This window comes from Myotis daubentonii, chromosome 8 (assembly GCF_963259705.1).
Source record: "Myotis daubentonii chromosome 8, mMyoDau2.1, whole genome shotgun sequence".
Taxonomy (NCBI): domain Eukaryota; kingdom Metazoa; phylum Chordata; class Mammalia; order Chiroptera; family Vespertilionidae; genus Myotis; species Myotis daubentonii.
This window is the reverse complement of record NC_081847.1, coordinates 33399113-33417585: the sequence shown is the minus strand read 5'-3', so window position 1 is coordinate 33417585 and position 18473 is coordinate 33399113. Positions and strand designations below refer to the sequence as shown.

Sequence of the window (18473 nt, the reverse complement as noted above, 5' to 3'; positions counted from 1 at the left end):
TATGTAAAGATTCTGGGGATTACAGAATGAACATCTTACTTGGGGAGGGGCCATTCTGCCTACTACAAACTCAAACCCTATGTAAGGCTTTAAACTCAGTTCCTAAAGAAAAATTCTCCTTTCTCCAAAGGAGTATGTAAACGTGTATGTTCAGAGACAGAGACAACAGTAAAATCAAAGCCTCACCCTGAAGAGGGTGGCTAGATGACAGGAAAGCTTAAAAATACACTGTGGAAAAGAAAGTGACACTTGTTTCATCCCCAATACAAGGCAATTAATGAACCCATTATGCAGAAAATAACACAATGCGCCCCCCCACCCCCAAATGTGTGCTTCTCTTCTCTACTGTATTCAGTACAAAAGGACATAACTAGGCATAGTTGCTCTCCGGGTGACCTAACTTTGTAATCAGTTAATGAATCAATCTAAGGAAACTTACAATCCTTTTGTTCCTTTTACAAGTCATATACCCTCCTCCAACAGAAATGAAAATTCATCGATTTCAAAGTCACAGGACAAGCCTTCCCAGGTAAACTGCAGATGAACTTCAGAAAAAAAAAAAAAAAAAAATATATATATATATATATATATATATATATATATATATATATATATATATATAATTGATTTCTGAGAGGAAGGAAGAGGGAGAGAGATAGAAACATCAATGATGAGGGAATCATTGATCGGCTGCCGCCTGCACGCCCGACACGGGACTGAGCGCCCAACCCGGGCGTGTGCCCTGACCGGGAATCGAACCGTGACCTCCTGGTCCATTGGTTGCCGCTCAACCACTGAGCTACGCTGGCTGGGTTGCAGGTGAACTTTTTAAAATGACCTGCGGGAGCCCTGACCGGTTTGGCTCAATGGATAGAGCGTCAGCCTGCGGACTCAAGGGTCCCAGGTTCAATTCCGGTCAAGGGCATGTACCTTGGTTGCGGGCACATTCCCAGTAGGGAGAGTGCAGGAGGCGGCTGATCAATGTTTCTCTCCCATCTATGTTTCTAACTCTCTATTCCTCTCCCTTCCTCGCTGTAAAAACAAAAATCAATAAACTATATTTAAAAAAATAAAAATAAAATGACCTGCGGGAGGACTAGTATTGGTCCTGATCTTTCATCCCCAGGTCCAACAAGCCCGTTCCGTTAACCCAGAAGACTTATAAGGAAACAAAAACACTGCAGCAAGTACAAAGGTAATATTCTGAAGCCTTACCTACTGTTAAGGTTCCTGACAATTAAGTTTTACTTGGAACCAAATATACCAGCTGGTCCCTTTTAATAACAGTGACAGTAAGAGCTATTTTTTAATAACAGTGACAGGAAAGAGCTATCCAGCACTTACTGGCACTGTGGTAAGCACTTGGCACACACGATCTTATTTACTCTTCGCCATAAACTCGCGATCTAGAGAATATCCTCACCCCAGTTTACCGATAGAAGAGGACTGGACGGCAGCAGCACCGTCCGCAGCAGTCACACCGACACGGGCACGGGGCCGTCGGTCCTCGCCACCGGCGGCTCTGCAGCCCCCGGGCTGGGAGGAGGGCTCCCCCTCGAAGCAGCACCTTCCCCTTTCCAGCTTCCTTTCCCCCTCCGCTCCCCACACACCCTCCTCCCAGAACTCGGCGTTTGCAAGGTAACCGAGTCTTCTCCCATGAACCCGCCATCTCCTGTCCAGAACGCTTTCCTTCCCGCAACAGCAACGGCCAAGAAGCAACTTCTGACCCTGACTTTGCTTCCCAAAAACAAACTACAGAAGCTCCACCCATCACCTGCCTCGGCTAAAAATGTTCCGACGCCGGGGGAGGGGGAAGGAGGGACGGGGACGAAGGAAAAGTCCTGCTCTTTCAAAAGGTCACACACGGATAGGTATCCTCGCAGCCAGCCTTCCACTCCGCTTCTCTCCTCTGCCACCAGGCCCCCAACTACCCGTAACTCCAGCTCCAACCCGGTCCGTCCGCTTCGCGGTCCTCGCCCTCCGCCTTTCTCCCTGGCGGCCGCGCCCGGGGTACCCCCGCCTGCAGGTGCGAAGCCCGGCCTCGCCCACAGGGACCCTGCGAAGGCCCCCCCGCTACCCAGCTGCTCCGCTCCGCCCTTCCCAGGAGGCACCACTCCCCTAGGCACCGGCCCCAGCATCCCCCTGCGGCCCCACCCCGCAAGCTCCCTTCCTCCTGGGGGACCCCCTCCTCCCAAGTTACCCCTAGTCCCCGCCTCAGTGAAGTCCTCTTTCCCCGAATAAGCGGGGCTCCCGAAGGCTAGTTCCCACCTTCACATCAGCCTCTGCCCCCACGTCTCGCCCCCCCCGTCCCCCCGCCCCGGGTTGGGGGGTGGCCCCGGGCCTCCCCGGTGGGTTGCAGGCGCCTCGGCTGGTGTGTGTGTAGAAGGGGGGCAGGGGAAGGCGAAGGGCACTCCGGAGCCCGCTGGAGGCCCCAGGGGCGGCCGCGCCCGGCTGCCCTCTTCTGGGCCAACCTCCCCCGCCCGGCAGCCTCGCCTGGCGGCTCCCACTGTACCTGTGGTGGCAGCGGCAGCGCCGGCGGCCGCGCTCCCCTCTCCTCACACAGACAATATGGCGGCGGCGGAGGAGGAGACACACGGCTCGGCCGCCAGCCGCAGGGACCAGAGCGAGGCTGCTCCCGCCACCGCCGGAAGCGGAAACCCGCTCTGCCAGGAGGCGGGGCGGGACAGCTTCAGGCCCCGCCCCCAGCGGAACCGCGCCGAGTGCCGCCGTGCTGGGATGTCCTATTGTACCCTGGGGTTCCTTTCCGGACGGGGGTGCAAAATGGAAGGAGTTTTCAAGGTAAAGCATGATAAAGGGACTTGCAATGATTAGCGCGCTTGATTCCAGTGCCTCTAAGAACTGGCGAGAGAGACAACGCGAGCCTCCCCCTGAGCGCCCAATTGGTTTGACCCAGCCAAGATGGCGGCCGCCGGGTTTCCCGCACTCCGCCCGCTGACGCGGCCCGTCCGTCTGCCAGCCGGCCCGCCTCGCTTGGAAGGAAGCATGCGCGACCTGCGGAGCTGAGGAGCGGGGCATTTTGGAAGTTGAAGTCTCCTGCTCGGGCCCCTCGTCTGGGAGGAAGGTTCCGGCGGTACATTTTTGTCTGCTCCAACTTCGAGTCCGGAACTAGCGAGCAGAAGTTGGACCCGGGATGGTGTGGCACCGGAGCCGAGGAGGGGGTGATGCCGGCCTTCTGGACACGGAGACCTCATCCCGCTTTCCATAGGAGCCCTGGCTGAGCTGCCCATCCGGAATAGTGCGTTCTTGGGTCGGTCTGCACCCCCACCCCACCCCTGTTCTTGTCCGGGCCACCTCCCCAAAGCAGCCACAGAGCACTTTCTGCAGTGCCAACCTGGGTTAAAAATCCCCGAGGCTCTCCCTTGTACACCCAAACCAGCAAATCTCTCCTCTTGACGTCCATGTTCCAACATCATTTGGACAACCCATCCAGCCCCCTTTGTACCTCCATTTCTGCCCCCGCCCCCCCGCCCCATCCCTGAAATGTATCTGTTTTGCTTCCCTCCCTTCTCACTGGCAGTTCCTTTCGGTTACTGTTACCTCCTGGACTGGCTAACATTCATTAAAGTAATTCAGGGGTCCTTTTCTCCGAGGATCTTCCCTCTCTTGAGCTCCCCAAGACCTAGGCACCATCATTTAGCAGCCCGACGGGTGCCCAGCCTGCGTGCTCCATCATAGACTGTGAGCCCCCAGTGGACAGGGCTGCGTCTCATGACCACCCCCGCCCCCTGCAGGCCCTGCTGAAAGCTGGTGTGTGGAGTGTTACTGAGGAATTCGTGTTCGCCTCGCCTCTGAGGGGGCAGAGGTGTGAGGGCTGGAACAAGGCGAGGAGGCCGGGTTATTTTGGTGTTACCAGCTGTTACCCGGAGCTGCCTGCCCGCTCCAGCCCTCCATTGGCAGTTTAGCTTACTGGCACCTCTGCTCCCAGAGAGACAATTTTCGCCCCCGTGGGATGGGATGGGGTGGGGTGGGGTGGGGTGGGATGGGGTGGGATGGGGTGGGGTGGGGTGGGATGGGATGGGATGGGGGTGGCTACAGCTGCTGACCTACAGTGATGGCCTCAGGGAGGTGGCCGTGACTTTTCTGTGCCTCATTGTCAGGCAGGTCTGTGGCATTTGATCTCATTGGCGGGGAATCTGCAGTCATGGGTGTCCTCAGGCTGGTCATTCGTCCTCTCTGGGCCTTTGCTTCCCCAACTGTGGACTGAGGAGGTTAGAGAAGATGATCCCAATGTTCCTGTGAAGCCCTCTTTCAGGAAATGACTAGCCTTCCACTTAGCTCTCGGACCACGTCTTTTGGCTTTTGTGGCTCCCTTTTTCCCACCTTCGTTCACATTTATTCAGCTCTTACTCACTTGCTATGAACCAGACATTGTGTGAGGTGCATGAGCAAGACCGATACCAGTTCCTTATGGAGCACACCTTCTAAAGTGAGAAACAGATTATGCACAGGTAAACAGAAGAATAAAAAAAGTAATTTCAGCCTGGCCAATGTGGTTCAGTGGTTGAGTGGCACCGTTCAATTGCAGGTCAGGGCACATGCCGGGATTGTAGGCTCGATCCCCAGTGGGAGGCGTACAGGAGGCAGCTGATCAATGATTCTCTCTCATCATTGATATTTCTATCTCTCGCTCTCCCTCTCTGAAATCAATAAAAATATATTTTTTAAATAGGTAATTTCACAGAGTGTGGGTATTCCCAAGATTTAGCCCTCACACCTTCCTATGATCTCAGCCCCTCCTACAGCATTATTGTTCATTCTTCTACCCAATTCCAGCCTCCATCCGTGACTTCATTCATAGGGCTCACCAGGCACACACATACAGCTGCTTTGTACCAAGTAGGACACAGTTGAGACCCAACCCTTGCCATCTCCCAGGCTAGCCTGATATAGGTCTCTGGTCCCAAGAAGCCCCCAGTCTCCAACATCCACTAGTTATGGAGCCTCCAAAGACAAGCTCAGTTATCTTTCACATTTACTCTTTCTGACCGCCTACATAGCAAGTATCAAGCTAGACTTCCTTCAAACAACAACAGCAACAACCACATTTAAAATGTTGACAGTGCTTGCCCTGTGCCATACACTGAATGTTCATCATCTAATTTAATCCTCACATCAGCCTGAGGAGGTAGAAACTAAAAGTATCCCATTGTACAGATGAGGAAACTGAGGTTCAGCGAGATTACAGGACGTGCCCAAGATCATATGCCAGAGATGGAACTTGGCATTTCAACCTGGGTCACTGCACTGAGAACCTAAATGTCTCAGCTTTGTATTGCTGCTTAACAAATCATCCCAAAACAGAGTGGCTTAAGCCAACAATCATTATTTGCTTATTTGTATGGTTTGGCAGTTTGGACATGTCTCAACTAGGATAGCTCTTTTCTGTTGCACATGGTCTTGTCTGGGCTTACTCCTGCCCTTGCCGTCAGCAAGGTGACAGGCTGGCTGGTCCTATATGGCCTCATTCAGAGATCTGGCCACTGGGTTTGTGGCTGGAGTGCCTTGGTTCTTCGCGTGGCTTCTTCAGCAAGCTAGCTCAGGCTTCCTTACAGGATGACTTCCAAAAGGAAGAGAACAAAAGCAGCAAGGCCACTCTTGAGGCCTAGGCTCAGAAGTGCCATAGGATCAATTTAAAAAATGTATTTATTATTTTTTGTTTTGTTTTATTGTTACTACTATTTTTAGTCTTCACTCAAGGAGTGAGGATATTTTTTCCATTGATTTTTTTTTTTTTCAGAGAGAGTGGAGGGAGGGGGGAGAGGAGAAAGAGAAACATCGATGTGAGACACATCAATTGGTTGCCTTCCTACCCCCTCACCCCCTGACTGGGGATGGGGATCAAACCCGTGACCCTTTGGTCCTTGGGCCAACGTCCTAACCACTGAGCAACTGGCTAGGGCTAAATTTCTGTTTTTAAGCCACCCAGTCTGCTCTGGCAGCCCAAGTAGATTAACACAGGAGTCCTCGTTGTAGAAATGGTTTTTAAAGCCATGCAACTGGGTAAGATCTCCAAGGGAGTGAGCATAGACAGAGAAGAGAAGAGGACCAAGGACTGAGACTCCATCATTAAGAGATAAGAAACAAAGGAGTCTGAGGCAGAGCAGCTAGGAGTGTGTCCTGGGGACCAGTAAGGAAAACAGTTCAAAGGGGGAGAGCTGGTGATCTGTGTCAAATGCTGCTGAGAGGTCAAGAAGATGAGAATCTTGCCCTAGCTAGTTTGGCTCAGTGGATAGAGCGTTGGCCTGCGGGTGGAAGGATCCCAGGTTCGATTCTGGTCAAGGGCACATACCTCGGTTGCAGGCTTCTCCCCGGCCTGGGCCATGGTCGGGGCGCATGCAGGAGGCAATCTGTGTTTCTGTCTTTCCCTCTTTCTTCCACTTTCTCTAAAAATCAATGGAAAAATATCCTTGGGTGAGGATTAAAAATAAAAATAAAAAAGAAGATGAGAATCAAAAACTGAATTAGCAAAGTGGAGGGCGTTGTTGGAAAGGAAAGAGTTTAAGGAGAATGGTGGGAGCAAAAGCCTGATTGGAGTGGGGTTAAGAGAGAGTAGAGGATTTAAAGACAGAAAGGAAAAGGAAATCTCTTTTTAAGAGCAGAAAGTCACCTAAAATCTAGAAGAGTAAGAATTAGAAAATCACTGTTTGGCAGCCACCATAGTAATAATTGTTTCAGTGGAGATTCATTCATAGATGTTTCAATCAGTAGTAGATTAAACTTTGAGGAGAAACAGGATATTTGCATAGTCTTAGAGTTCTCACAAGATAGTTACTTTTTTAAAATTTTTTTTAACTTCTTTATTGTTTAAAGTATTACATAAGTCTCCCTCCCCCCCCCCCATTGTCCTCTCCCCAGCCACTCCCACGCCCCAGCACATGCTTTCACCCCCATACTATCTGTGTCCATTGGTTATGCTCATATGCATGCATTCAAGTCCTTTGGTTGATCTCTTATCCCCATCTCCCCGGTCTTCCCTCTTAGGTTGGATGGTCTGTTCAATGCTTCTATGACTCTAGCTCTATTTTTATTTATCACTTTATGTTCATTATATTCCACAAATGAGTGAGATCATGTGATATTTCTCCAACTGGCCTATTTCACTTAGCATAATGCTCTCCAGGTCCATCCATGCTGTTGCAAATGGCAAGAGTTCCTTCTTTTATACAGCTGCATAGCATTCCACTGTGTAAATGTATCACTGATTTAAATCACTCATCTGCTGATAGGCGATTAGGCTGTTTCCAAATCTTAACTATTGTAAATTGTGCTGCTATGAAAGTAGGGGTGCATGTAGCCTTCCTGATTGGTGTTTCAGATTTCTTGGGATATTTTCGTAGAAGTGGGTTTGCTGGATCAAATGGGAATAACATTTTTGAGGAAACTCCATACTGTTTTTCACAGTGGCTGCACCAGTCTGCATTCCCACCAGCACTTGTCATTCTCGCCAGCACTTGTCATTTGTTGATTTGTTGATGATAGACATTCAGACAGGTGTGTGATGTACCTCATTGTCTTTTTGATCTGCATCTCTCAGATGATTAGTGACTTTGAGCATGTTTTCATATGTCTCTCGGCCTTCTGTATGTCCTCTTTTGTAAAGTGTCTATTTAGGTCCTTTGCCCATTTTTTGATTGGATTGTTTATCTTCCTTTTGTTAAGTTGCATGAGTTCCCTATAAATTTTGGAGATTAAACACTTACCAGAGATATAATTGGCAAATATGTTCTCCCATGCAGTGGGCTTTCTTGTTGTTTGGTTGAAGGTTTCTTTTGCTGTGCAGAAGCTTTTTATTTTGAAGTAGTGCCATTTGTTTATTTTATCCTTCGTTTCCAGGAAATGTATCAGTAAAGATATTGCTATGACATAGGTCTGATATTTTTTTGCTGTCTATGGATTCTTCTAAGATTTTTATGGTTTTCTGTCTTAGGTTTAAGTCCTTTATCCATTTTGAGTTTATTTTGTTTATAGTGTCAGTTGGTGGTCTAGTTTCATTTTTTTGCATGTATCTGTCCAATTTTCCCAGCACCATTTATTGAAGAGACTCTTGACTCCATTGTATGCTCTTGCCTCTTTTGTCAAATATTAATTGAGCATAGTGGTTTGGGTGATTTCTGGCTTCTCTATTCTATACCATTGGTCTATATGTTGTTTCTTGTGCCAATACCAAGCAGTTTTGAGAACAGTGGTTTTGTAATATTGCTTGATATCTGATATTGTGATCCCTCCAACTTTGTTCTTCTTTCTCAGGATTGCTGCGGCTATTCAGTGTCTTTTTTTATTCCAGATGAATTTTTGGAGAGTTTGTTCTAGATCTGTGAAATGTGCCATTGGCATTTTAGTAGGGATTGCATTGAATCTATAGATTGCTTTGGGTAGTATGAACATTTTAATGATGTTGATTCTACCAATGCAAGAACATGATATATTCTTCCATTTGTTTGTCTTCCTCTATTTGTTTTTTCAATATCCTGTAGTTTTCTGAGTACAGGTCTTTTAACTTTTTAGTTAAGGTTATTCCTAGATATCTTAATTTTTTTTGTTGCAATGGTAAATGGGACAGTTCTTTTTAGTTTCTCTTTTTGTTTTCTTTTTCTTTTTTAAAAAATTTTGTTTTATTGCTTAAAGTATTACAAACAGTATTACATATGTCTCCTTTTTACCCCCTGCTTGACATTCCCCTGGCCTCCCCTATCCCCCAGTGTCTTGTGTCCATTGGTTATGCTTATATGCATGCATACTAGTCCTTCGGTTGATCTCTTACCATCCCCCCCCCCCCCCCCGGCCCCCCAGCCCTCCTCGGCCTTCCCGCTGTAGTTTGACAGTCTGTTCGATGATGCTCTGCCTCTGTACACAAGATAGTTATTAATTACAAAGGGTAAAATGGTAACTTTACAGTGAAGAAACCCAGCAGACACATCAACCAACTGGTCAAAGGGAGCGTCACCATTAATGGGGCAAGTTGACATCATGTTCCTCCTGAGAAGGACACAGCATCCCTTCAGTGGTATTTCTGCCAGATATGCTTAACTGATTCATGAACCCAAATTGAAGGGTATTTCTACAAAATGGTAACCGGCTTGTACTCTTCAAAAATGTCGAGATCATGGATGACAAAGAATGACTGAGGAGCAGTTCTAGATTAAGGAGACCAAAGAGACACAAGAACTTAATACAGTGTGAGATCCTGGACCAGGAAACATTGGTTTTTCATTGCCTATAAAGGATAGTAGTGGAACGATTGGTGAAATTTGAGTAAGGTCTCTATATCCTAGCTAATAAAAGAGAAACATGGTAATTAGCGTACGACTGCTACCCTTCCCATTGGCTAATCAGGGCGATATGCAAATTAACTGCCAGCCAAGATGGCAGCCGGCAGCCAGGCAGCTTGAAACTAACATGAGGCTTGCTTGCTTCAGTGAAGGAGGAAACCAGTGTTCCCTGCCTGCCTTGCCGGCCTCTGAGCCTGCAGTTTGAAACATTGTAACAAATATAGAAGCTAAAGAAAACCCCAGAAATCTGCTGTTAGCGAGCCGGGATCTCAGAGCTGGAGTTATACATTGTTCCGATTATAGAACCCAAACAAACCAGATACCTGCTTTCAGCAGCAGAGGCCTCAGAGCTGGAGCCAGAGCTAAAGCTGTCCCAGAATTAAAAAAAAAAGATAAAAAGGAGAAGTTGGGAGCTTCAGCCCTCAGCCCCTCACCCAGACTGGCCAGGCACCCCACTGGGGACCCCCACCCTGAAGGGTTTGTGACCAGCTACAAACAGCCATCATACCCTCACCGAGGCTGGCCAGGCACCCCAGTGGGGACCCCCACCCTGATCTAGGACACCCTTCAGGGCAAACCAGCCAGCCCCACCCATGCACCAGGCCTCTATCCTATATAGTAAAAGGGTAATATGCCTCCCAGCACCGGGATCAGCGGAGCCGAGGGGCATCCCGGCACCAAGATCAGCGTGACAGGGGGCAGCGCACAAACCCCCTGATCACCCTGCGGCTCTGTGTGTGACAGGGGCCGGGGCCACAACCTCCCTATCCGCCCTGCTCTGTTCGTGACAGGGGAAGGCACCCCAACCTCCTGATCAGCCCTGCTCTGTGCCTGATTCGGGGGAGCTCCCCAACCCCCTGATCGCCCTGCGGCTCTGTGTGTGACAGGGTGCAGCGCCCCAACACACGGGCCCTGCTCTGTGTGTGACAGGGTAGAGCCATAACCTCCCCATCGGCCCTGCCCTGAGTGTGAGAGTGGCGGCACCCCAACCCCCTGATCAGCCCTGCTCTGTGGGTGATAGAGGGCAGCGCCCCAACCCCCCGCCCCCATGGGCCCTCCTCTGTGTGTGATGGGGTAGAGCCATAACCTCCCCATCGGCCCTGCCCTGAGCGTGATTGAGGGTGGCATCGCAGCCTCCCGATCTGCCCTGCTCTGTGCATGACAGGGGGCGGCACCCCAACTCCCCAATCGGCCCTGCTCTGAGCCCGACCAGGGGCTGCACCTAGGGATTAGGCCTGCCCTCTGCCACCCGGGAGCAGGCCTAAGCCAGCAGGTCGTTATCTCCCGAGGGGTCCCAGACTGCGAGAGGGCACAGGCCAGGCTGAGGACCCCCATTCCCTCTGAGTGCACATATTTTTGTGCACCGGGCCTCTAGTTAGATAATAATATTGTATCAGTGTAAAAATTCATGATCTTGGTTATTGTAAGAGAATGTCCTTGCTTTTAGGAAATACACACTGGTTTTAGGGATAAAGGACTCACGTCTACAACTTACTCTATAAGAGTTGAGGAGGAGGGAAGAAAGAGAATGATAAACCAAAGATGGTAAAATCTGGGTGATTGATATTTGGGTATTTTTTTGTACTATTTTTGTACCTTTTCTGTAATGGAAGGAGAGCAAGTAGAGACACTGAGGCAGTGGGTACAGACAACTTTTTGAGGGGTTTTGCTTTAGGACTGAGGATGGGGTGGTAGGTGGAGAGCAGAGTTGGGTTAAGAGAAGTTACTTTAATGCAGACATAATAGTTTATTTTTATGTTGATGAGAATGATTCAGTAGATTGGAAATGATGATGATGCCAGAGGGAGAAGACAGAGAAAGATGGGAGCTATACACAGATGGGACCACGGCTTGGGGCAGAGTATCCTTCCTATCTAATAAAAGACAAAAAGGGTAATTAAAGTGTACCTCCGCTACACTTCCCATTGGGTAATCAGGGCGATATGCAAATTAACTGCCAACAAAGATGGTGACCGGCAGCCATGCAGCTGAAGTGAGCAAGAGGCTTGCTTGCTCCAGTGATGGAGGAAGCCAAGGTTCCCCGCCTGCCGAGGCCCAGCTCTGAGCTCCAGAAGCAACAAAGTTTCAAATATAGAAGCTAAACAAACCCCAGATACCTGCTTTCAGTCGGCCGGCCGTGGCCTCAGAGCTGAGAGTGCCAGTGACGGTAACAATGTTTCAATTATAGAAGGTAAATAAATCCCAGAATTAAGAAAAAAAGGAGAGGCTGGGAGCTTCAGTCGCCTGCCAGCCTGAAAACAGCCCTCAGCCCCTCACCCAGACTGGCCAGGCACCCCAGTGGGGACCCCCACCCTGAAGGGGGTGTGACCAGCTGCAAACAGCCATCAGCCCCTCACCCAGGCTGGCCAGGCACCCAAGCGGGACCCCCACCCTGATCCAGGACACCCTTCAAGCCAAACCAGCTGGCCTCCACCTGTGCACCAGGCCTCTATCCTATATAGTAAAAGGGTAATATGCAAACTGACCCTAACAGCAGAAAGGCTGGGAATGACTGGTCACGATGACACACACTGACCACCAGGGGGCAGACGCTCAATGCAGGAGCTGCCCTCTGGTGGTCAGTGCGCTCCCACGTTGGGGAGCTCTGCTCAGCCACAAGCCAGGCTGATGGCTGCCAGTACAGCGGTGGTGGGAGCCTCTCCTGCCTCCTCAGCAGCGCTAAGGAGGTCTGACTGTAGCTTAGGTCTGCTCCCCACTGGCAAGTGGACATCCCCCGAGGGCTGCCGGGCTGCCAGAAGGATGTCTGATTGCCATCTTAGACCCAATCCCCTGGGGAGCAGGCCTAAGCCAGCAGGTGGTCATACCCTGCGGGGTCCCAGACTGAGAGAGGGCACAGGCCGGGCTGAGGGGACACCCTCCCAGTGCACAAATTTTTGTGCACCGGGCCCCTAGTAAAGTAAAAGTAAATAAAAGTTTGTGGAAGTATTTTCTGATTGCTAGAATTTTCCCTGTGAAATAGGAAGCAAGATCCTCAGCTCAGACTAAGAATGGGAGAGGAGGTGATGGAGGTTTGAGGAGAAGATAGGAAGGAATTGCCTGGGGAGAAGAAATGGGCCAAGGGAACTGCAGTGTACTGAAGGCCCATTGGGCTTAGCAGTCAGGTAAGTAAAGTGAGACCACTCCACATGGGGTGTGTTGTTCTTCAGCCACATTGCACTGCAGGGGAATAAGCACAGAAGGACAGAGAGTTGGTGTCAACCACTGGGTGTTCCACCAGAGGGGAGCAGGGGCCTCTCTTGGGAGTGCGCAGTGCTTGAGGATAATGACACCCCAGGGGCATTAAGCAGGGAGGAGGGAGGTGAGGACATGAGGGAGAAGGTGGTAGGCTCAATGAATCAGAGGTCTCAGTGGGACTGAAGGATTGTGGGAATTGGGGTACTGGAGAGAGTGAGCTGGAAAGATAGAAGGTGATAGGCTAGAAATTCAGGTAATGGCGGGGGTGGGTGGATGGGTGCAGGTAACGAATATGACAGGTTGGTGCCCGCAGTCAATAGCCAGCCATTGAGCCTTCAAATAATCACAGGCCTGGCCAACATCTGACTCTAACAAAGACCTACCCAACTGGTCCTTTCCAATGTTTCTGATTCACACACCAGTGAAGGAAAAAGTGGTTGTTTTAAGCCACTAAATATTGGAGTGGTGTGTGATTCAGCAATAGTAACCAAACAGAATTGCTGATTCCACTGGGGTTTCAAGGGCATAGTAAGTCCTAATGCCCTAAGGCATGGGTTTTCTGTAATGAAGTAACTTCTCCACTTCTTCCATTTGATAGTTAGAGACACCAGGTTCCGAGAGGTTTAGTGACTTACCTAAACTTCCACAGCTAGTGAGTAGTGAGTTGGGCTCTGAGTCCAGGCAGTGTGGCACACATACACTGTTCCCAGTGCATGGCATGGCGTCTGGCACGTCTAGGCATGCTGAATAGTGAATTGAATTGTGCCTGGGATTACCTCTGCCTTCCATTTTCCCATTTTTTCCTTCCTTTCAAGTTGTATTGTATGTCTTAGTCCACCTGGTGGAGGAGATGGGCCATCTCTCTCCTCTGTGTGGCCTTTTAGTCTGCCAGTCAGTAGTTTCTCCAGAGTGCCTACTTGGGGGCAGACACTTCTCACGGTTCTCAGTATGCAGAAGGAAACAGAGCAGGGTCCCAGTGCAGCTCAATCAAGTGGGGAGAAGATAATTAGATGAATCTATCGTTGGAAACTGGGATTATTGCTAGGAGAGACCAGTGGGTGGGGCATGAGAGAGCATAGCAGGAAAAGCTGGCCTAGGGGAGGGAGGGAGGAGGGGTTTGCCTGGTGAAGGGAAGGAGTGAGTTGTTTAATGAGCTGACCAAGGAGGAGAAGCACATGGGCACAGGTTCTCAGTCAGGAACATGCTGGCGCATTAAGGGCCCATGGGAGAGCCCAATGTGCCCTGAACATACGTGGGGAGTAAGGAGTGGAGGCAGCATTGTGGGAAATGAGATAGGAGGAGTGGGCAAGTTCCTGTGCACCAGGTAGAGAAGTGTAGCTTAAGGACAATAGGGAGCCATGGAAGGGTTAAGCAAGGGAGTGACTTCATATGAGTTTACATTTATGAGAGATCTCTGGCTGCTGGGTAGGAAGGGAGGAGGAAAGGAGTGTCTACATGAGAAGGAAGTGGTGGCGATGGAGAGGAATGCATCCCTTTAGGACTTGGAGTTCACCACAGGGAAAATGAGTCCCAGTGCTTCCAGGGACAGCACCCTTCTTCCAGCTCTCCCGGTCTTGGGGCTCTCAGAGACTTCTTCCCTGTGGGGTAACAAGTAGGTGGTTGGATTGGGGGATAGGTGGCCAGGGAAGGTAACCCCTGACCTTTTCCTGGTGACCTGTGATATAGAATTGATAAGGTCCAGGGGGACCTTACCAGGCAAAGGGGGCATGTCCTTAGAGGACCATTGAATCACTCTCCATCGAACACTGGGCAGGCCACTTCCCCTCTATGAGCCATAGTTTCTGCCTTGGTAACATGGAAAAAGATAATAGCTACCACACTTTGGTGACATCACCCCTATTTTACAGATGAGCAAACTGAGCCTCAGAGAGGGGGAGTTACTGTCCCAGTGTCACTCAGAGTAAGTGTCATAGCCAAGATTGGAACCCAGGCCAGAACCTGTGCTCTTGATCTCTCAGTTCCCCCATGTGCTCTTCTGGGGGCCTTGCAGGCTTGGAGATATTCAGCTCACCCAACACGGTCTTTCCAGGAGGCCCAGGAAATCCAGGGCTGGATGCTGGGTTGTTAGGAGCATGGACTGGAATTCCATATCCAGTCCCACTCAGGGACATTATTCTGTCTGAACCTCAGTTTTCCCCTCTGTAAAATGGGATAACACTACACACCATGTAGCACCTGGCAGGGGAACTGTAAGGATATAATGAGTTGTATACAGAAGTCACTGGCCCAGCACAGTGCCTTTTGAATGCTTGCTGCCATTGTGATTGTCATGCAGTATAATTATGGGTTGAAACCCTAGGGCACCCAGGGTTCCCAGTTGTTCCTTTTAACAACAGTTGCAATGCTTCTTTTCCAAAATGAAATTCCTGGATGATATAACCTACTGACACATAATTTTCAACATAAATAATATCCTAATTGTAATATAAAAGAAAAAGTGAAATTAGTTTAGAATAAATTACTATGTAAATATTTGAGCAAAATACATAGGAAACATTACAAAGTAGTTGGGAGGTTATGGTTTTTGTGGAATCACCGTGAATCTGCGGGCTGAATCAGGAGCTCTGGTAACTCAAACACCACGACCTCATCATGGCAGTGATCCTCCAAAATGCGAGCAGTTCTAGGTAAAGTCCTGAACCAAACGTGACCCAGTCTGGTTCCAACTTATGTGGAGGTCACTTTCCTGGCAGGGTCACTATACATTAAAACCAAGCAAATACACTCTATGCTGGGAAAGGCAAAATTATAGAGACAATAAAAAAGGCAATGGTTGCCAAGGATTTGGGGAGGGAGGAGGGAGGAATAGATGGAGCAGAGGGCATTTTTTGGGCAGTGGACTTCTGTGTGATACTGTCATGATAAATACAGGACATGCATTTTAAAAAAAATATTTTTTAATTGATTTCAGAGAGGAAGGAAGCGGGAGAGAGAGTGAGAAACATCAATGATGAGAGAATCATTGATCAGCTGCCTCCTTCACGCCCCCCACTGGGGATTGAGGCTGCAACCCCTGGCCTGTGTCCTGGCCAGGAATTAAACCGTGACCTCATGCTTCATAGGTCAACACTCAACCACTAAGCAACACTGGCCGGGCGCATTATGCATTTTTCAAAATCCATAGAGCTGTGCAACACCAAGAGTGAACCTTAATATAAACTATGGATTTTAGTTAATAATAATGCATCAGCATTTGTCCTTCATTTGTAACAAAGGTATCATAAAGTATTAGTAATAGGAAAAACTGTGTGTGTTGGGAAGAGGGAGTATGAGGTACTCTGTCATTTCTGCATAATTTTTCTATAAACCTAAAACTGTTATAAAAAATAAAGTCTGGTAAAAATGAACAAAACAAAACCCCACACACACATAGTGTTTGTGTGTGAAATAGAATTTGGTCCCAGGCTCAGATAACTAAAAACAGGGTTTCCTCTATGCCAATTACTAAAGGGAACTATGAATACCACACAGGACTTGGGACTCATTTGGGGATGCCTGCCCCCCTGCTCCCCTCCTGCTGTATGCCTGGGGCAATCACTGGGGACTGCCCAGCTCCTGGTGGCACTGCCCCACTTAGGATCTAGACCGTGCCCTCTGCCCCTTTACATGAAGAACACCCTTCAGAACTCACAGCCCCTGCTTGCTGATCTTGGGTGATGGTGATGTGGTTGCTTGATTGAAAACTCCCCAGCCTCAGGAACCTCAAGGTGCCAGTGTGGACACGGCTCACCCTTCCGTTTCCAGAATTCCTACTTCAAATCTGGACCCCAGCCACTTACTCATTGTGTGAACTTGAGTGAGTCAGATCACTTCACTGGGCTTCAGTTTCCCCACTGGTGGGAAAGAGGGTGGTAATACTTGCCTCACTGAGTATATTTATTCATTCAGACAATATCTATTGAGCACCTACTGTTTGTACTGGGGTTACAACAGTGAACGAAAGAGATAAACATCCCTGCCTTATTGAAACTCATGGTCCCATAAGGAGGATAGACAAAAGTCAAATAAATATATAAGATAATGTCAAGAATGAAGAAAAAGGGGCAATCAGTTCAGGTCCCTCCCTGCTGCAGAGAGCTTTTCTGTAATAAAAATTTTGCTTAAACAAAGAAAACAGGGTCACAGACAAAAAGACAATAGGGCAAGAGCTCCATAGTGAGTGCAGTCATGGAAGGCTTCCCAGAGGAGATGGCATTTGAAAGGAATCTGAAAGAGAGAAGGAGCAAGCCATGCAAGTGTGGAGTAAGAGCATTCCAGGCAGAAAGAGCAGCAAATAACAAAACCTTGAGGTAAGAACATGGTTGGTGTATCTGAGAAACAGCACGGATGCCAGTGTGGCTGACAGGGAGTGTGTGAGAGGAGAGAGGAAGTTAGGACAGAGCAACTGTGTAAGGAATCTGGGTTTTATTCTAAGCAGAGCAGGAGGAAACTTGAAGTTATTGAAGCCCTCCCATGTTGTGTGTTCTTGCATGTGAGAAAGTAGACAGACACACTCTAAAGCAATGATGGTGAGCCTTTTGAGCTCGGTGTGTCAGCATTTTGAAAAACCCTAACTTAACTCTGGTGCCGTGTCACATATAGAAATTTTTTGATATTTACAACCATAGTAAAACAAAGACTTATATTTTTGATATTTATTTTATATATTTAAATGCCATTTAACAAAGAAAAATCAACCAAAAAAATGAGTTCGCGTGTCACCTCTGACACGCGTGTCATAGGTTCGCCATCACTGCTCTAAAGCCATCCTTCTGTCCATGACCCTGGTCTGGGTCCTGTCAGTGGGAAGTGTCAAAAAGGGCTGGCGGTGGAAGCAGCAGTCAGGCTGTAGTTCCCATAAAGTGCCACCAGGTGACGACTCTAGGTTGTGTTACTAACTGGTGGATTATTGATTCCAGAGTGGTGGTTTCCAAACATCATCAGATCATCCGGAGGGCTTGTTAAAACACCAGTGGATGGACTCCACCTTCAGAAGGTCTGATCTGTAGTTCTGGGGCGGGGCCCAAGAATCTGCATTACCAACAAGTTCCAGGTGATGTTGATGCTGCTGGTGCAGGGACCCCAATGTAAAAGACCCCAGGGTAGAAACACAGTTGGGTTACAACGGTGTCTGACCAAAATGCTCCATATCTTCCCATCATATTTAGAATTACATCTAGGTCTCTTGCAGACCCCTTCCCCCCATTCCCACCATGATTCAGGTCCTGCTTTCTTCCCTCAACTCATCTCCTGCCAGTTGCCAAACTATGGCCACAACGTTCCTTGAAGCCTCATCTTGCATCAGGACCTTTGCACATGCTGGACCTCCCACCTGGGATGCCTTTCCCCCCAGCTTTTCCATTGGCTGGCATTCTCTCATTCCTCACGTCTCAGCTTGAATGTCACCTCTTTAGGGAGTCTTCTCCGGCCGCTCTCTGAGGCTGGCAGCCCTGCTCATGTTCATCCTGTTCTTCTCCTTCTTAGAGCTTGTGGTGATTTTTGATTATTTAGCCTCTATCTTAGTTAACCAATCATCTGTCTCTTGTTTAGACTTTAGGCCCTTGAAGGCAGTGACTATGTCTGTCTTGTTTTGTGCTTTACCCCAAATGCCCACGACAGTGCTTGGCAGCAGGTAGACACCCAGAAAATAATGGTTGAATAAATGACAAAAAAAGGTGAAGGGGTTAAGCAACCTCATTGACACAGACAACAATATGGTAATTCCCAGAGGGAAAAGGGGGTGGGGGAAGTAGAAGAGGGTATAGGGGGGCCCACCGGCTCTGTGGTTTAGCATCGACCTATGAATCAGGAGGTCCTGGTTCAATTCTCGGTCAGTGCACATTACCGGGTTTTGGGCTCCATCCCCAGCAGGGGGCGTGCAGGAGGCAGCCGATCATTGATTTTCTCTCATTGATGTTTCTCTCTCTCCCTCTCCCTTCCTCTCTGAAATCAATAAAAAAAAAATTGTTAAAAAAAAAGGAGGGTAAA

At 48.8% G+C, this 18473-nt stretch overlaps 1 protein-coding gene and 1 long non-coding RNA gene across 7 annotated transcripts in view; one reads left to right on the top strand and one right to left on the bottom strand.

Annotated features, from left to right (window-relative positions):
- CSNK2A1 (casein kinase 2 alpha 1) overlaps positions 1 to 2657 on the bottom strand; it is a 66508-nt gene extending 63851 nt beyond the window's left edge. For 2 of the 3 annotated variants that reach the window (XM_059705806.1, XM_059705805.1), the window contains exon 1: positions 2513 to 2656. The gene's annotated coding sequence lies outside the window, so the exon portion shown is untranslated. Of the gene's footprint in view, positions 1 to 2512 lie in introns of all 3 variants that reach the window. The other variant, XM_059705808.1, reaches the window with a different exon arrangement.
- Positions 2658 to 2691: 34 nt separating this feature from the next.
- LOC132239475 (uncharacterized) overlaps positions 2692 to 18473 on the top strand; it is a 63780-nt gene continuing 47998 nt past the window's right edge. For 2 of the 4 annotated variants that reach the window (XR_009454057.1, XR_009454058.1), the window contains exon 1: positions 2693 to 3268. This is a non-coding gene — a long non-coding RNA (uncharacterized LOC132239475). Of the gene's footprint in view, positions 3269 to 18473 lie in introns of all 4 variants that reach the window. The other 2 variants (XR_009454056.1, XR_009454055.1) reach the window with 2 other exon arrangements.